The sequence below is a fragment of the Anopheles coustani genome, chromosome 2 (assembly GCF_943734705.1).
Source record: "Anopheles coustani chromosome 2, idAnoCousDA_361_x.2, whole genome shotgun sequence".
Taxonomy (NCBI): domain Eukaryota; kingdom Metazoa; phylum Arthropoda; class Insecta; order Diptera; family Culicidae; genus Anopheles; species Anopheles coustani.
Window position 1 is genome coordinate 23,003,139 of NC_071289.1, and position 20,651 is coordinate 23,023,789.

The window sequence follows — 20,651 nt, forward strand, 5'->3', positions numbered from 1 at the left end:
TTAGCCGACAGGGAACTAGATTGAATCGAAATCATTCGCGCAAACCGTTCAACTAATTAAATTCGTTCTTGTTTTCCATGTATAAGCAATTCACCGAATTTACTTACATCATCGAAAATCTCTACTTAGTTAAACTAAAATAATAAATCATGAGAAAAAGATCAGTGATATAACCATCACTTAGTTGATCACCATCTTAAGTGCCTTTATGCATATAAAGGCATCTAAAACACATCAATCAAACGAATAAAAAATTAAAATATCAATTCAGGTGTAAATTTTTCAATTGTAAAAATAAATATGGCGGTGCCCATGGCGCAGCGGTAGCGCGAGGAAACACCACGCCACAGGTGTGACCACCGATCTATAATATACCGCCTTCCGGTCACACAAACTCTCTTCGGAGAGAGGCCTTGTACCACTAGGGGATGTCGTGCGATGGTATTTACCAAGAACATGATAATTCAGGATGCACTTTTCATATCAACGTTGTGTTTTGACAAGTCACTTTGATTTATTTAGCCATTTTCAATTAGCATTCACAATTTACAATTTGTTTCTTAACAAAAATGCAGACGCATTACGATAATAAAGCGTTTGTCATATTACACTATGACAACAATTCAATTTTCATTCAAAAGAAGAAAAAACATTCTGAGCTACATACAAAATTCAAAACAGAAAATATGTTTAAGGCAACCTTGATTGTAGCTCCTTGACATTTTGATGGAATTTCCCCATTACCTGGTATGCATCGTACGATATTCCACAAAAATCATTAATGCGTTGAATCTGATCCAGTGATCCGTTGAAAAATAATGGAAGGGAAAAAGAATCAAAGTAGCAAAATGTAAGTTGAAAATAGTTGTAACTCCATTTCATTTGTAATCAGTTGTTTATTTTCTTTTAGTATAAAAAACACCAATAACTCGATCGTTTTGAAAATTGATTAAAAATCAAAGTGCTCGAAAATGGTTAAAAACTATATATTTATATACCTTGGAATACTTGTATTAATACCCAGGTTGCTTTTCGAGCAAATATGCGGAAACTTTCGAGCAATAACGCGGAACTGGATCATAATACCCTCAATAATTAGTATTATTAATGCATATATGCTTAGGCACGGTAAATGATTTGCAGAAGTCAAAAGCAAGAATGAAAATGGAAAAAGAAAAAATTAGCCTCAAATGAAAAACGAGCATCAATAAACGTACTGCGATAAATTTGGCAAGAGCATAGGAACACAACAAGGGGCAATATATTGTATTTTATTGTTATAATTGTGTTTGCCGTGTTTCTACCAAACCAACTTATCCATTAAACCCCTTGTGGAGTACAAATAGCGCAGTTTTGGTAACAAGGCTATAACGTGTTAGCCTGTTGGCAATAGAGTTTTCTTCCTTTGTCGAACCTACCAGATACTTTAAAAGTGCTACGCGAAGAACTATGATACCAAAACCTTCTCAGTTCCTATCACTGTAAGCGAGCAAGTACGAGATGAGAATTATTCTTTTCATTTCTACAAAAATAAAAACTTCTCCGTGACAGAAAGCAATCGTTTGTTGCCAACCATTGGACTGGTTGGTCGTTTTATAATTTTAGATTCACTGCGGTGAATGTTAACTGCTTTTTGATTCGATTTTATTAGAAAATGGTAAGGTATTGTTAGTACGCGTCATGAGAACTTAAACCACCCTGTGCACACGCTACTTGTTAAAACTCTTGCACACATGAACAATGTTGGCGCCAACGTTCATTGCCAATATGCAGATTCTATGGTATCGCCATCTGTCGAAAACATTTTCAACCAAATCTTGCTCAACCAAAAACTTTTGGTTGCAACCTCACCAATGTTTGACAATTCAATATTACCTCCCCGGTGGCAAAATCATCATGGTCTCTCGTTCTGTTGGTATCAATTGTCAATTGGACAGAACGAGAGAGCATGATGATTTTGCTACCGGGGCCTACTACAGAAAAGGTAAACAAACCAGTCTACCAAGCGTAAACAACCATTCGCATTCAAACACAACTGGTGTTGTTTATTTTTAATGAACAAATGAGTATCGAATAGAATTTGAAACAATTGAGGGTATTTTAATTGGGAGCGCGGAAACGATCCGAACTGTCAGATTTCTCGTCGCGGTCCCATACAAAAGGTAAACAACACCTTTGAAAAAAGCGAAAAAATGGCTAGCCGCGTCGTTTCGTTTCCGCGCATCGTCTCGACACGTAGGTGGCGTCGTTTTGGATCGTCGAGACGGCCAGCCATTTTTTCGCTTTTTTCAAAGTGTTGTTTACCTTTTGTATGGGGCAGTGTCGAGAAGTGTATCGTTTCCGCGCTCCCAATTGTAATACCCTCAAATGTTGTCGTCGACAACTTGTCGACAACTTGCGGTGATACTTCACACATGAGCAATACCAAGGCAAGCTATTTTGGTAGAAAAACAGAGGTTGTCAAGTATTACTTTGGTATTAGCTTGGCAGGCATTGCTCATGTGTGCAAGAGATTTTAGAGCCATATTCAAGTCAGTTAACAATATGAAATCAAACTGATGGTGGAATTGTTTGTAGTTGTGAGTTATGATTGGTGGTAGCTAAGGTTGAAAATTGTTATTTAATGTCATGGAGCAATCTCATAAAAAATATTTTTCAATTAATGACTATGACCCAATGTCTACGTACTCTACGAAAAAGAGGTAATTCTACCCACAAGGTGTAGAAACTCATTCAGTTTTGCTTACACATTCGACTCACAATGAACCCTTCATCCATATTTTATATAGGTTGCAATGAAAACACGAATAGTTGCAAGCATGTCCAGTTAAAACACTTGTTTCATTACAGATGGCTCCAATTAGTGTCTTACTTTAGCATGGTCGCAGCCTTTCGAATGGAGTGTCAATACACGTGCGTAATCGAAAACCTGAAGCCTCAAAAGGATGGAACGTGGATGTTTCGACATTTGCCTACATCTAGTAATATCGTGGTGAAATTCGTAAACTTACGATCAATTGTTGTTACTAACGAGTTTCTGAACAACATTGGTCAGTTCGTGGAAAACATAAATATCGAAAACTCGCCAATCGTGCAGGAAATAATGCTCCCCAAACAATGCAACTTGCTACGTCTACAAGTCTTGAATTCACGCCTAAGAAGCATCGAAATTGAGGAAAATAATCGTTTGATCAACCTGGTAATATTGTCCAGCTTTCTAAAGGAAATACCTTCAACATTTCGCAACTTACACGCTGCTACAGTGATCGTTATATACGAGAGTCCGATCGTGACGTTGGACTTGGCTCCGTTCTGTTCAATGCATTCTCTGAAAACGTTAAAGCTAAAGAAAAATAAGATTCGCTACATCATAAATAGTTCAAAGGTTCCTTGTAATCCGCAGATGGATCATATTGTGTTAGATGAAAATCATATTCAAGTACTTAATTTGGAGCTCTTTAGTTTGTGCTCTCGGTTGCGATGGGCTACATTTAGGAGAAATGTAATCGAACTAGTGGTTGGGCGTTTTACTAGCTCTTCGCTATCGTCTTTAAGACTAACCGGAAACGTTCTCACTCGTTTAGACTTTTGCCAATAAAAAACACCTTTGCTGAGGATTTTGTTCATTGATTAAAACAGGTTATCAGATGTGCCACGGTGTCTAGAGAGGTTATCTCAACTTGAAACCCTTATTATGATTAGAAACCGTTTTACACACTTTCACATACGATCCGTGGCGAAGCTTAAGCATTTGGTAGAGTTAAGTCTCGGTCTAAATAATTTATCAAGCACTGACCTGAATAATCAATAATAACCTGATTAGCAAGCTTGATATACATACAGTATCACAAAACGTTGATACTTTGTTCATGAACAATAATCCATTTGATTGCACATGGAAGAATCAGCAAGAAAGGATGTTTGCGAAATGCATTAAAACCCCAAACTTTGACCCAGTGAAAGCATACGATGGCTGTTCGAACGAGAAACTTGACGGAGCCTAGTTGGAACTTGATAACTAATGGTAAAATTAATAAAATGTTTTAAACATAGTAAGTTGAATTATTCAATGCAATAAGTTCATTCTTTTTTATCTAACGCATTCAAAAAAGATTCAGTTTTATATAATTTGCAAGATTGTTTTATCGAGTGATTGTATATTATAACATACTTTATCGCTTCTAAGCGAGGTGTAATGGTACCGCAGTTCTAACAGTTAACACAACTGGCGTTTTTAATGCACATATGTAACGCATACTGTAAACTTAGGCACGGTAAATGATTTGGCAAGTCAAACGCAAGAAAAATGAGATCAAAAATCAAAAGCAAGAAAAAAGAAATGAGACATGAAAATAAGAAGTAAGATTCAAATTACGAACGAGTATTCAGCGGTAGCGTTGGTTAGAAAATCGGCCCATGAGCGGCGGGGCTCACCACCTCGACGGCGTGGGCTCGAATCCCAACCGAGACCGGACCATCCCCTGTACGAGAGGACTGACTATCCACGTACAACAGGAAACAAGTCTCGCAAGCCCTTAACGGGCAGGCACGTCCAAGAGGTCGTTACGCCAAGAAGAAGAAAAAGATGACCTTCGCTTAATTGGTCACCAGCTTAAGTATCTTTATGCAAATGAAACATATCAACTAAACGAATCACAGCTTAAATAACCAATGCAGGTGCAATTTTTCAATTGCAAACATAAAGAAAAGGGGGAATGCGAATGCGTCCTTAGCGTTGCATCGTTTTTATTTCACATTGGTTTTTCATCCTAACTTTGATCTCTTGATAAATTTTTTAGCATCGTCGAAGACCATGAGAAACATTTCCCATCGGAATCAAAAAGAAATATAAAAAAAATAAATCGGAATCAAAAAGAAATATATAAAAATAATAAAAAATTGTTTAAATCTTTAAATCATTGAAGCATGCAAATATTATCACGCATATGGTAAAAGTATATTCAATACTTGTATGCCGTTCTTTAAAGTAGGCACAAATCTTATATCTGCTCAGTATATAATATTTTCATGCATTCATGCTGGTTACAAATAACGATGGATTGAATAATATTTTCCATGTACTACAAAGAGTTATGTCTAACTAATCTACGCATTATTATTCGCTATGTATTATTTGTAACCTTTATACCATTTTAAATGAAGTTATAATTTTTTAGAAGATGCCTTCAATTTTCTTCACAATAATTCTTTTATTTCATAGAATAACTTCGATTAGTTAAATTTTATTTGTAATTTCCGAAAATATGTGTTCTTGGTATAATTGAAAACACTGCTGATAATACCCCGAAAACAAACACCAAAATGTTCAAATAACATCCACGCATTACCACTCGAGCCATGTAGTTGGCACGATTCTACTTTGTTTCAGCTCCCCAACGCGGTGACTTGGTAAAATGCGCTACCTGCCAGTTACGACCGCTCTCGATCAAAAGGAATCAGTTCAACCGGAAAAAAGCAATCAGCCATAACCGGTAGCGATATGATAGTATTTTCCTTTCCATTGCGGTACCTCGAGAAGTGTTACGCGAGCACTGAAGAACGGAAAGTGAAGGGTTGGGCGCCCACGATTTTGTCGAAAAATATCGCTAGACGACTTCCGAAAGTTCCTGGCGGTGGAAAACTTTATTCGTGCCAATTAACCTGCGACTATAAATTTGCTTAAAGCCTGTCCCAGGTCCTTACAACCTCATACATACACACACACACACACACACACACGCATACACATATACTCGCCTTTTTCAACCCCATACACGGACCAGCCAGGGAAATCGTGTCTCGTCTGTGTTCGATTTCGAAAACTCAAACTCGTTCCGAGCCCCCCGGGCCGCTGAACGCGACGGTAGGTCTACTGCCCGCACCAACACCGCGGTTGCCATTTTGACTGAACGAAATCAAAACAGCCCCCCTCCCTCGCCACCCATTTAGAGCCTCAGGCGTACCCACCCACCCCCTAGCTGGTCCCGGGGCAAATATTGATTTTCCGCATGTCATAAACGTGTACTTTCGGGCTTCCGACAACCATTTCGCTGCGCAAAAACGATCGAGTTTCACGTGCGGCGCCCGGGTTTTCCGGCCAGTGCTGCCAGCCACATCGTACAGGGCCGACGTTGCGAAATCCATGCCACGTGCCATCCATCTCTAGCCGGCCGCACCTGCATCGGCGAACCGTCCGTGTTCCAGCGCCTAAGCTAACCTCCGTTCCGTTTGCCGATTTGCCGATGTCCGGTCGGAGGACAGGCTGGCGGAAGAGTTGGGAAGAAAGATAGGGCCCGGTCGTGGCGGATTCGTTTTGCCAGATTTTCCCACCAACCGGTCGCGCGCGTTGAGTCGAAAGCAGCCCGATATCGCTTTCCGCTCCGTCCGAAATGTCGAATGGTGGCTTCTGGCTGCCTTCAGTTTGTTTAGTCGCAGTAAGTGAGGTTATGGTTTTGGCAAAATGGTTTCCTGCGTTACTCGCATACCGCATACTCGCCCTTCCCATGCACCGGGACCCTTCTGCCGATAATTTATGGCCCGAAATGGACGGCGTTTCCCCGGCTTTCGCTACCCGACACGGGGCACGACCCGGGCGTAGTAATTTGATCGTTATTTTGAAATTTAAACGGGATTACTCACCAAAGCCCGGTCGCGGGACCTTACGGACGGTCCGCAAATTGGCCACCGGTTGGCTTGGTCAATAAATTTTGCATCATGCCAAAGGCGCGCTGAATGCCGAGCTTCGTTTCGACAGAGGTCTTCAAATGAATGTTTGATCCTGATTTGTTTTACTTGAAAGAGGTGATCCGTTTTGATACGAAAGACACCGCTTATCTTGTCCTTCAAATTGAATAGATAAGCTTTGGGTTTAAAATATTAATTCCTTGTTCCTGTTTGTTCACAAACAATCGAGGGTGTGTTTGTAGAGATTTGTGGCTCTAATGTCTGTTTGTGAGATATTTTCGATAAGTTTGAGTCAAGTTTTTGAGATGTGACGTGACATATTAAGTTTTTTTTCAAGATTAGTTTAACTAATTCGCATTTACTTACGAACAAAACAAGGAGCTATAGCTGATTAAAAAATAAGAATGATTTAATTATTACACTTTCTCCAAAGTCAGATCAGATAAGACGGATTAATTTCAAATGGATCTTCCATATCTAATAAAAACCATGAAAAATTATTCTTGTTTCCTATCCAGCTAGCATATCAGTCCTTTTACTAAAGATAAATTTGAAATTTGAACTGAATACCTAATCCAATGTTTTTTAGAAGATGCAATCGTTTTTTGAGATAAAAATTAGAGGTTAACTTCAAATAAATACTTTTCAATGTTATAAAAAACCTTGTCAATGAGAAATACAAAAAAAGTGCAATAGACGAAAGAAACATATTCAACTTCGTTGATACATTCAATTATTTAATAAACGGCTTATTTTGCTGAAAATACTAGAGTAGTACACTTGTCAAACATAAAAAAGAGATTTTGTTTTTCTTTTGAGGACCTTGCTGTTTGATGATAAATCACATAAATGCCATTTAAATGCTGTGCCAAATGCATCGAAGCATATTAATTAGAGTCGACGAGGGCATCCATTAGGCGATAGGAAAAATAATACCTACAATAAATATTTTAATTGCCTGACGATGGTTCAATTCGGCTCTCGCTGGCCCAAGAAACCGAGCGCACGATAAAACCAAACGGCCCTCCATCATCCAGCCCCACTGCTGGTTCTCCCTCCCCAATAGAGGCGAATTAATTGTTCATTGTGGTTAGAACAAGAACAAATGCTCCCGAGCAGTCCGTACCTCCTACCCTACCGTGTTTTTCAATTTGCTCGGAAAACCCTCGGCCATCGTAAAAATCCGAACAAAGGTGAGAATTCAATTTTCCCTCGCCCAACTGCGGTCACCTTGACCACCCCGTCTTTCGTAGTACGAATTCGTTTCATTTTCATTTGGCTGTTTTCCATCCCGGCAAGAGGGTCCTCCCGAGAGCGCGATGGCCGACAACAACAGCTTTTGGCCGTTTAATAAACGATCTAATAAACTGCCGGCGATCCGGAGCGAGCGAACGAAAACCATGGCAGCCAAGAGTCGACTTCGAGGAAAGCGCCCTCGGTTCGTAATAGTCCTCGCCCTAGGCTATGTCCGGGCACTTTTCGGACGTCGTTCGAGAAGGTCGTTTGGTAGAAACCGTGCCGAATGCAATTGCGGGAAAGCGTACTCTTGTTCGGCCCGGCCACGGTTCTCCTTTTGGGTCGGTGCAATGCACCTGCATTTCCACCCGAACCGTCTCAGCCGGCAGGATGTTTAGGTAATGGAGCAACCGTGCAGCAATGTCGAAGCTCAAGAAGCCATAATTCACCGGCCGTTCCGCCATTTTGCACCGCGTTCGCCGAAAGTCGCGCGGTGGCAAGCAATGGAGCCTAGCCTTACCAAGTTTCCCGGCATAAGAACGAGTACAACGGTCGCCGCTACTGCCGTCGCCCCCGCTGCTGGGCCCGTTTCTCCGTGCCGCTCAGCGGAAAATGAGCGAAATGCCGGGCTGCCACTCGATGGCGCTGCTGCTGGCTGCTCAATTATTTAGGTGCAATGAATTTAAATGTAATTGCCCCGTCATAGTTTCCAAGTGTGTACAATAATGAACTGATAAATTGCTTCTCGAGATGGTGGGTTCCTTGTAAGACTTTTGCCGGCATATTTAAGTGCCTTCGAGCCGCCTTTTCATCCCATTTTCCAGCGCTCTGGTTACCGATTTAATCACTTGCTTTGTTTTCTGTTTTTATATGAATCCTATTTGAATTGGAGGATTCGCCAACATTTTAGAAAACAATAAAATGTTTTGTTTTTCAATATTGCTTATTGCCGTTTTGAATTCATTTTCAACAGACTATATTAAATTTATTAAGTTATCTTTTGAATTGTAGTTTAAATATCAACCGTTTAACATACACTCGACATAACTTATAACAAATTATTATTAAAGTTAAAAAATTATAATAAAAATTAAGAGCATTCAGTAAAAAGGCGAATTCAATACGAGTACAATAAAAACTGTTTGCGCCTTGCAGTAGCAAATAAAGGCAAGGCTAACTTAAGTCTAATGCTTGTTGCTGTTTCTTTATTTAGAACATTTTTAAACTAGTAAGAATATGGTTCATATCGTTAAACATTATTCTTTGATGTCCATAAAAATTAGAAAAAAGAAAATTTTACCAAGCTTGATGTTGTTCTATCTTTTTAGCGGAAAAAGAATTTTGAAAAACTTATTATTAAACCTCATTCGCACCCAACCCAGCCGATTGCGAAGAAAACACTTCGTTTTCCAAACAACGTTCTAAAAATTTTGCTCGGACACAATTCATTTGTGTTCTTCTCCTCCGGTAATATCAATTACCAGGTAATAAATTCGGGTAGCACATTAGTGCCGAAAATGGAGAGTTTCGGTGAGATTATGTGGGTGGCGGAGGGTGGGTGGCAGCTTTTGCTTGGGCAAAAATTCAATTGCGGCACACGTCACACGTGCAGCTGGCCGGCCAACATCGGAATGTCTGCAAGTTCTTAGATGCCGGATGCAAAGACCGTTCCAATTTTCCCAGTGGAGTCCTCCTTCCCAACGACGCTAATAGAGGAGAAAGAAATATCATTCGTTCGGACCGCAGGCAAGCGTTAGTTTTCCTTCACTGTTTTTATCTACTCTTCGGTTTGTTCGCCAGTGGGCTACGTTCACAAGTGGTTCTGGTTGAAAGGAGGTTGATTTTTTTATGTTCCATGCAAGAGTCTTAATAGTTTTTGTGAAGCCGAATGAGGAACTAACAGTTTTTCTTTAACTGCCCTGAAACATTGCAGTAGAAGAGGGCAAAAAGCGATTTCTAGTTGAGTTTTCAATTTGACCATGAACATTTTTTCCGTACCTTTAAAGGAACAAATTCACACAAACCTAAAACCCAAAACTTCTCAAAAACACTGAAAGTACTGAGATCTCATTCTCAATTCAAAGTTCAAACTTGGAAAGTGTAATTGGTATAAGATGAACTTTAGCCACCCAGCATAAAATCAATAAAAAATCATGTCTTTTGTACCATTTTCTACCCAAACTTCAACAGATGTCTCAATTGTCTCTTCTGATACAGCTTTGAGAATATGACACTAAACGTCGAATAGTCAGTTGAACGTTGGCGAGATTCCCAGATATTGGCGCTTTGGGTAATTGGATCAAATACAGTACTGCTCCCAAGAGGACTCATTCTTGGTGAAGTTGACATGCGAGAAAAACTGAGAACTTCAGTCGATGCACGATCCTTCTTACTTCGAGTGGCTCTTCCATGGCCACACACCTGCCTTCGATCAAGCAGTGTCCATTGAAATCCCATTCCAAACCCGAACTAAGTCTCACGTTTTCCCATGAAATGGTACGAAATCCCTTGCCCCCAAAGGCACCGAGGGCCTGCGTCTTGGAGCTTCCCAAAACAGTTGCCACTTACTGCAAAGCTCGTTTGCGAAAGGATTTAGTATCTCCCCGATCGACTTGCGTTCGAGTCACATAAAACAGTTGGAACCGTTTGTGAAGACTGGTTTCATTGTTGCGACACCAAAGCTTCCACTAATGGGTAATCGTTTAAATGAGCATCATTCGGGGGGAATGCACGATGTCGTTCTTGATGTTAGGTCCCTCGAGGGACCGCACTTTGAACACAAATGTTGTCTTTGAACAATAGGTTTTTGCACGGTGAATAGGAGTTAGATAAAAGCCATCCATTAAACTGAAGCAGCTAAATGATGGGAGACTTATTGATGCTTTATATTCTGAGACATTTCTGCACGTCTTTTGATAAGGAGTCTCTAGAGGGCTAGTCATCATTTTAGGGGCAGCTAGTTGGTAAAGCAATGATTTACTTTAAGGCTTTTAGTAAAGAGTAGTCTGATAGAAAGAACGAAAATTTACACTTTACAGCAATGCCAGCAAGATGTAATGTTACATCTTTCGAAATCTTACACCATTAAAATACCTTCATGATACTTATACCAATGCTACAAGTCATTTGCGTAACCATTGATGATTTTCTGCAAAATGCCTGGTCAGGAAAATTGAATCCGAGCTCAAATAAGAAAGATATTAAGTTCTTCCTATTCTTCTCTTAAATTTCCTTTCATTAAAGTAACGCACACATCCTTTACCTTTTTCGTTTTAAATAGTTTCGCAGAAGCCATAAAATAATGTCTTGCATAATTTCCGACAGCAGCGCGCTGATAACGAATTTTCGCCCTACCCCTTGCTAACGGCTTCATTTTCCACCGTCCTCCGTCCGTTTTGAAATCGTAAACACAGTGATACAAAAAAGAAAGGGAAAAATATTGCATTTCCTACTTACACAATCATTATAGAGGCCTTGGTTGCCTGCGCGTTGTTTGTTTTAATCCGAAAGAAAAGCCGCCAAGGACCGCACTTTTCCTTTCCGCACTCGCCACCCGAACACGCCGGAACAAAACCCGGAAGACAGAGGGAGCGCCGGTAGAAGAACCAACAACAAAATAAACGGCAATCCAAACGCCAAACCGCAAACCGTCCGGGGCGAAAGCTTCTGCTGGCCGGGACAAAGTCGCGGGCGGAATATCAGGTGCCGGCGGAGCGGACGAGATTTATTATCCTTGGCTCGCTCGCTTTACTTTCCGGCTGATGAAAGAATAATATTTTCGAGTAATCCTTTTTTCCTCCGGCTTTGGCGTTGTTTTTTTTCTGTTTCTGCGATTGTTTCGTTTCACGTTTCGCGGTTTCGTTTTTATTGCGTTTGGTCGTTTGGTTTATTTTTTTGTTATTACTTTCTTTTGCGCCTCTGTTTACTTTTCAATTTTCTTGCGCCTTTCAAGTGCACTTTTCAATCTCGTTTATTTGCTACCGATTTCCCTGCACGGCTTGCGATCGTGTTTTCCGTTTTTTTTCTCCGACACTTTAAATCACCGTTAAGTGAATCTATTCTGTTTGCCTAATGCGACAAGTTTGTTATTTCTTTTTTTTTTGTTTTCCTCAGATTAAGCGCGCACCATTCACTTTGATTTCACACTGTTTTCATACAAAATTAGATTTCCCTTTGCCACCGTGCGGACGCAACCATTCCGGACCGCAAAGCTCCACTTGGGTTGACTTAAAAACTCGTGTCGTTTTTGCACTAATTCAATTACTGCACCAACACCGGCCGCTTAACCACTTCCGATCACGCGCACCGAAGCGCAATCCTATCTGACCCGAAACACCGAAAGGCCAAACGACCGAGGGAGACAGAAGGAGCGAGCAAAAGTCGGCCACTTCAAACGGCCACCCACTTCTTTCGGGAAGGGGCACTTGCAACGATGGCCGATTATCCTGTTAATTGCGGACTTTGCTCACCGTCGGGACCGAAGGGAAAGCTTGCACCCGATCCGCCGGGTCACTTACGGGCGGCAATCACGCACTCACGCACGCGGCATTGAGCCTTCCTTCGCGGTCGAATCGATGGGACACTGGATGGTTTTTTTCCCGTAGAATTTTATTTTTCTTTTTCGTTTTTCCACTCGCACAATTTACACGAAAATACGCGGCGCTTAGCTGTGGAGGCAAAGGAAGAGCATTAAAGACGATCAGTGGACACTATAAATATCGAACCCGGGTAAGTATAGGAACAAAGGAATACATTTATAATAAAAACAAGGAAAATACGGAGGAGTCCTTTTCGCCCTTATGGGCACTGGCCACGCAACGATTTATGGAAATCGTCAGCTGGCGAAGGTCGCCTTAGGTGTCGGGACAGCAGGTCTTGCGCAACCGTCAATAACAGTTGTCTAGGGAGAAGCTTAGCTATTTCGTTGGATAAACTTGCGTCCCGTGCCTTCGTGCCGCTTTTCGCAGGATAATCCGTCAATTTTCACCCCTCGCCTGCCAAACACTTCTCATGTCACATTTGCGTTCTATTGGATTACGATTGTCGGAGTAGGACTTCTATTAAACTTCGGTAGACTTGGCGCCAGTGGATGAGTTCACACCAGGTTGAGCCAGATAATGTTCAACATAAGGAAACGAATGTTGTGTTTTCTTTCACTGAAGTGTTGGTTTTAAATCAACGATCAAAGCAGCGCACTGTGAATGACCTCCGGTGTTGGTTGCACAACACCGCATCTCTGCCAACAGTGCAACACTATCACCGAAACTGCACTGCATTACAGCACGAGTTGCATCCTGGAGAAACTGACCTTCCCAGTCACGGAGCTTTCGGGAAATTCTTTGCAGCTCCTTCAATTTCGGCACCTTTTCGATTCGGTTGGCGAGATTATTAGTTAAGTGCGCCAAGTAACAACTGCTTCACCCATCCACCCACCAACTAGCCCGTCCACCCACCACCCCCATCGCCACTTACACTGTCACACGGCCGTGCACACGGGCACGCACAGACACAGGCACACTGACAAACGCACGCGCGACCAGCAGCAACGGCACAGAACGACGCAACCACCTAGAAAACCCGCGATACCGACGGCACCGTGTCCCGAGTACGAATGGAGCGTGGCGTTCCGAGCGCCAGGGCCGAAAGTCCTCGCCGGAACGCGGAATCGCTCGCGCGACGAGCCACAATCAACGACGACGACCGTGGGCCGAACGGGACGCTTCCACGACCAACGCCGGCACGAAGAGCAACTGCTCGAATGCCGATGCTGCGACTGCTCGAACGGGCGCCTGCAGGGAGAAGATGCTGGCAACATGCTTGCCCTCGTTCAAAGACAAGCCCAGTCGAGGACCAGGCGAGGAAAGGGCAAGCACCGAGGAAGCATAACACAGAACATGGAAAAGATGACGAAGGAACGGGAAGCCGCGAGAGAGCATGGCGAGCATCTTCCGAGCGGCAAGAGAAGAGCGCAACATAAAATTTTATGCTCGAGCCGAAAAGAGATTCGGAGGAGATTTGAGCTACAAACTTCCCCGTCCGTGGAGGGGAATTTGAGTTACCCTTTTTCGAAGCAGAACGGAGAAACACTGGACTTGCTGCATCCACTGGCAAAGTGCATCGTGCAGTTTGTTGAATCACGTTGATTGCAGAAGTCTTCATTTGACTGCATAAAGCGGCAACCTGCATTTCAGCCTGCATTTGGGTATTTCTTAAGAAACCACGAAACAATTGTTTCGATTCTTTGAAAGCTCATTGTTTCATGAAACTATAGGCACTTGAATGCTTTTTAATGTTACAGAGTATTCAAAAATCTCTTCCAATAAATATCTTCTTTATTATAATGCTTGACTATTCTTCATCTATTTATAAGAACCTTTTATCTCTTGAGAGTAAACATCCATAGCATGGTACAGTTTTATGAAACGAAGAAAAGGTAAAACATGTTCGTGAAAATGTTCTTCACTATCAAATAGCGTACATTATTGAACAAATTATTGAAATAATGAAACAATGCCCAACAAACCATTTTTAATGATCAGTTCTCTTCATTTTGATAAAGTCTTCAAAAATATGTTCAAATTATAATCTTCGTGTTCAAATGATCAAAAGGTGTTCAACTGTTCACTAATAAAAATATTCTATTTGCAATTTTTTGGTGGATTTTGTTTAAATCATCTGTTGAACTGCCGACCGTTTTTGTTGATTTGTTTTCTTTTGGACAGATATTTAAAATTTCAATAAGCATTTAGTGACACATCCTATTCTGCGTTGATTGTCGATCTATGCTTTCAGTACAATCAAAAAAAGTATTACAAAGTATTTAGTTTGATTTGAAAATAATTATTGTGTTGTTTGAAAGCATATTGGGAGTCAAATAAGCACGCCTTGCAAATGCTTGATTTCAAAACGTAATCGAAGGTTGTTGACTTGAAAAATATAAGCTTATCAAAGACTTTAAGATTCATTATAAACGGATTGATTTTAAACCAATAACCGAGCAATGCTTATTATCCTCCTTGAACTCTTGGGATTAATGAATTCACTTGTTATTGGAATTTGTCTCCTCTTATTTCTTTCAATGCTGTCTGGATTTTGTCAATGCCACCTGTGACAACGTATTTTGCTAGTCAGTTTGAGTAAATCCATTTTAAAGGACCCAACCTAATTAATTAACTTTCCAACGATTATTGTTATGATGCACAGAACATTCAAATATTTACGTTCGTCAAAATAACTCCTTCTAGTGCTAAGGCCATAAATTCGTCACCAGACGGTGCCAGTGATGACCGTCGGAGCGCGAACCCTTCCGCATTTTCCCCCATTTTTCCCATTCCATCACCAAACGGCACATAAACAATCAGCATGGTAATGATGTTGGATAATGTCGGCGCTCCCATGCTTCCGATAAATTGTTACGAGTCTCATCCATCCCGGAACGTACCCAGCTGTTGAACCGGCTCTCCCCCCCCCCCCCTTCTTTCCGCTCCTCTGTTTTCCTAAGCCGTGTGACTTTCGCCACCGACGCTAATCAGTGCAGCTGCAGTGTCGCCCGAAAAGTTGCCCTTCGGAATGGTGACCAGGCTCGACGGCTTCGCTGCTCTTCACGGTGGCCCACATTTCCACCCAACAACGGCGGGATGATGCGTTAGCTTGTGAGCCCGATATGATGATCCCCAGTGGAGACGAAATTTATTGCGCCATTTTCCGAAACGCACCCGGTTCGGTACACAAACGTCATCGATTGCGAGTCGAGATCTGTTCTTTTCGTGGGGTGACACGCGCCCGTCGATCGCGGTCGTGTCAGAGTGTCAAAGGGTCACGGCAATTTTCCGGCAGCGGCGACAAGGTGCTTCTGGGTGGAGCAGGCGGGATAATTTATCACATTCATTAATTACCGAAATATTTGGGAGCTGCAATAAGCAACACAGCAACAAAACGGTCGACCGGGTGATTTTCCGGCAAATTTTCCTTCCTCCAAGCACCTCCTACGACCTCCCGCTCAGGCGCTTGGTGGACACATATGCTGCAGCATATTTCACCCACATTGCACTAATTAATCCAAACACTCACACGCCGACAGCGACACGAGTTCGGCTATGCGTAGCAGTGGAAAACTTTTTCCCCCTTCTCTCGAGGGTTAAATTCAACTTACGCTGAATTTTGGCGAGAAATTTTCATTACCGTTTTTCAGGCGTATGTTTGTGCAAGTGTGAATTGGTGAATATGCAAAGGACTGCCTCATTTGAGTGATCATTGCGTGATTCTATCGCTTAATGTTGAATCATGCTTGATGGTTATTTAAAGTGAAAATATGTGGTGTGACTGCATTTACATCTTCTACCACCACTTATTTGTTTATTGAATCTTTTTAACCAAATAAATGTGATAACTGTCAATGTTCCTGGTATTTCGTGGTAATGGAGCTAACGAAATTATCATCTCAGGCCTTCATTGTGTTGATTTTGCAACATGTTTTGTTCACATTTACATTTTTTATTTAAAATTGTTGGCCAATAGAGTTAAAACCAGCATCTTTACTAATGAATAAAATTAAATACACTCTATTACTCTTCTCTGTGCATACTATTTCATGTTAAAAACTCTAGAGTTAATTATTTAGTTTATTCCATGAGTTTCTTGAGCATCTGTTTTGGATCTCTGTGATCTCTTTATCGGAAAATATAGACAAAGATAAACATTTCCCGTTTTTCTGTCATACAATCCATCCCTTTGTGACGTATTCCGAATTTTAACAGTTTTGCAAAAGGGCACTGCAAGAGACTGTATCAAATAAACCAATTTAACATAAAAATCATACAAAAGTTTTAAGAACAAACAGTTCAACCCAGAACCCCTTCTTAAATAGTTACAATATTGTTGGCCTGAAAATTAAGGGCGATCCCTTCGAAACATTCTCCCTACGGTTGGCTTTGGGAGTATGACGCCTCCTCCAAAAACAATCTAATTAAGCTAGCAGTATTGCCTTTTGGCAGCCCGCAGTGATGGAAACAACGAATTCAGAAAACATCGCCCTAGAAAAGTTCAATCGAGTTGAAGAAGTTTCTGACACGTTTTTCAGCAAAATTGGGGTTTTTCCATCCAACGATGCTTGAAGTGGGAAGTTCTTCCACAACGCTGTGGGCAAAACCCATCCGCTGTTTGGTTTTGGTTCTCGGAAAAATAAGCGATCCTTAGGGAAAAGAAGCTCTCGTGTGGGTAGGTTCTACACCCCTAAGACAACGACGTTACCGTCATGAGTGTTTCATTTTGAAGGTCTGAGAAGGCATTGGAAGGATTTAAAATCAATAATGAAGCCTGTAGTAAAATTAATGGCCATCATTACAATGGTGCACTCGACAGGGGCACTTGCAATGAGAGATGTAAAAATTAAATTCCCGATCCCCATGCACAGGAATATCTTGGCCAAGCACGCATAACGCGGCACGGAAGCATAACTAGAGCATCGACTTCTGCACAGTACCTTGGGCGATGCACGGCTTCTTGGCGGCCGTGGAAACTTTCCAACGGGTGGAAAGTTAATTTTTATTACACTCATAAATAATGGCACAATCAGTTTGCCTGCGAAGCACTCTACATACTTACGCGAAACCGTGCAAGAACATTACCAGGTTGTCGAGGACAGTTTTTCGAGATGACACTGGCAGTGTACAGGTGGACGAGGGCACTCCTGGAGGCTGCAAAAGGGGCGTGTGAATGATTGCGGCCTGCTAAGTTTTCTAAGTGATACTTTTAATGAAGTTTGACTTGCAGTTTCAAAGATGCCGCACCAGCTCCAGCTACCTCCATGGAACGAAAAAGAAACACGCGAAAGTTAGAAAATTTACATGAGTATTAAACTTTATGAAACGGAACAAGTCAGTCGATCGATGTAAAATTGTAACTTGGAAAGATGTAGAAAAGTCTTAAACTTTCCGTGAAACATTGTACAAAACGGTTTACTTGCACATAAACTATAAATATTGAATGCTTATAGGTTGTAAATATTGAATAATAAAAATATCTACAACATAATCTAAATAAGTTAGAAAAACTTAAGGAAAGAGGAATCCTTTATTTCGATTTTTCCACTTTGTAATGGTTTGTTTTTAGGAAAATGAATAAAATGAGGTCATGTACCTGGTACGCTGCTGATAAGACATTGAACATGCGATGCAAAATATTGGTCAACAATTTGGCTTGCAATTTATGTTTAGCAAACATTACACTCTGCACTTTACTAGGAGTAACTTATTGAATGAATTTAAAAATGTTTATGCAATTGTAAAAGCACAGAATGTTCGTTTCGACAAGTACCAGCTTGCTTTTGTGAAACTAATATTCGTAAATTTAAAAACAGAACTATCAACAGCAGGACCTACACCGAGACATTCGAGGCAATTTATCGCTCAAACTTTCGCCACAAAAGTTCCTTAATCATTTCTATCAATTGTGCCCGTAGTTCTCGACCGTCTGCAAGGTGGAGGAAATGGTTCTTGCTTTGTTTTTCTTTTCCACCTCCCAAGGGGAAGGCTCCTAGAGCACGTCGAACCGATGGGAAACGATTTAATTTGCCACTTTGCGGCAGCAGAGAAGGCACCGGTATAGAAAAATCTCGTGAGAAGAGCAAGATAGTGGAAGAAAGGGAGAAAGTAGAAGAACTTTTGAGGAAGTAAAATAAAATAAAACATCACACAATAAGAAATCGGAGCGTCGGACGCTCGTGTGCTTCTGACATAATCTCGCGGAAGGACGATCAAGATGGGGTTGTTTTTTTCCTCTTTTAACACGCTTTTCCACACTTCCACTCTCTCCGATAACAGGAACATTCGTTCTTGCACCCGTCAAGACGGAGGCAGCCCGAAAGGAGCGATGATAAACGATAACCACAAACACAAATCCACAAACAATTCACCAAAACGCACCGGTTTAGCTCCCGTTGCGAGTGACTGGACGAGTGGTTGACGTGGAAAAATCCATCCCACGGTGAAGCTGTGGAAAAGCGTGAATTGTTTGATTGGTGAAATGAAAAATGGAGCAACATCCCTGCGCGAAGTGCTTCCCGGGTGGAGGGTTTGGAAGAAAAAAAAAAACCGGGCAAAATACTTCCGCGTTCAAGAAAATGGATTTCCTAACGGACTGAAGGAGGCATAGTGGGATGTTTGGGAAAAAATAAAACGGAAATTTGACATTCGGGCAACGGGAGAAAAAGGGCACAAAAGAGGAAAAGAAAGAGAGGTGCCAGCAAGAAAACCAAAGTCAGAGCATATCCGCACCGCAAGGCGCAAGAAAAACGGTTCGAGAAAAAGTATCTCGCCGGATAACGGCTAAGAAAGTGTGCGCCCGGTAGACGCGGCGTGTGGGAAATGGGCCTCTTGCGAAAGGCGTGAGGGTGAAAATTTAGGTCGATTTTTCTACCTCTTGTCTCCTACGCTACCTCCCACCTTTTACCATCCCGCTTCCCTTTTTGCTACTGTGCGATAAAACTAAATCATGGCCTCATACATGCTCATTGCACCGGTTATCGTTCTATCAATAGATGGTACCGGAAGAAAGTTTGGAAGGGGAGCGAAAAAAGCCGCTTCTTCCGCAAAACTGTTACGGGAAGGAATAAATAGAATCCTTTGCCTAACCCCGAGGAAAAACTTCGGGTGGAGCCAAACCCCCACTCGAGTCGACATCAGCTGCCAAGCTGCTTCGCTGGGCGCGCTCTGCAGATGTTCTAGATCGTCGATGGCCGGCGAAGCCGAGTTTGCACGGTGCAATTGCAACTTGTGCAACTGCTTTTTGGAGTAATTTTCCTCCTTCTCCACCCGGTAGGGCCACCGTCGGTCTTTCCCACAACCGTGTTATTTTTAGATTAATGAAGCATCCTGCTTTGGGGGGTTTTCGCGCAGAACAACGGCTTTCCATTCAGCTGTTAAAGTGTTTATTTTAGTGCTCGAGGGCTTTGTCGGTCGTGAATTGTTGCTTCTCGGACACAAACACTGCCGTTTGACAAACGGCAGAACATGGAGGCGAGCAAATAAATGGCGATCCAGACAAAATGGAACAAAATAAAATGAACCCGCATGATGTGGTGGTGAACGGTTCAAGCTGTCACTTGCAGCAGGACCTAATTGGATTAATTGTTTAATTTGTTTGTTTTGAAGGGTTGGTTCGGTCCGTTAAATCACGTTAGTATAGGTGGCGTAAAATGTTGCAATATCAATTTTTACTGAAACCTTCTTTCTCACTCTGATTGGCAAACACATTTTATTAAATAATTTTTCACCAAACCATCCATAATTTAAAATAGCCATCGCTGCATCTGTATGTTGTGCAACCGAAGAACTTTTCTGCAAAAGTGCTACTGTTTATGTTCAAATTATTCTAAAAAAGATGATGCGTGGCGAATTTTTGCGTTTTATTTAAGAAACTCATTTCTCATGTCTGGTTAACCATTTTATTTAGACGACAGTAATGGGTTTATCAGGTTATTGTGTTAGGCATCAGAAAACAGGCTTTATGATTAACTAAGCACAAATAGATGAGATGTTGATTCACGCTTGTTTTTGCTGCGTATAATGAAAAGTGGAATTAGTACTACGTATTTTACACTACGATTTGGAAAGTATGCTCAAGTATATAAACTTATACTGAATCAACCAGCAAAAAAACTTCACTTCACTTCACAACACACACTTTCACAAAACCTGTGAAATGAATCAAATTAAATACTGTACTTACAAGGT

At 41.5% G+C, this 20,651-nt stretch overlaps 1 protein-coding gene across 1 annotated transcript in view; it reads right to left on the reverse strand.

Moving 5' to 3' along the window:
• The window catches only part of LOC131263380 (protein madd-4), a 150,291-nt gene extending 136,774 nt beyond the window's left edge, over positions 1 to 13,517 (reverse strand). The window contains exons 1-2 of the mRNA XM_058265570.1: positions 13,393 to 13,517; positions 11,377 to 12,587 (exon numbers count right to left, since the gene is read on the reverse strand). The gene's annotated coding sequence lies outside the window, so the exon portion shown is untranslated. The remainder of the gene's footprint in view (positions 1 to 11,376; positions 12,588 to 13,392) is intronic.
• Between the last annotated feature and the right edge of the window lie 7,134 nt (positions 13,518 to 20,651).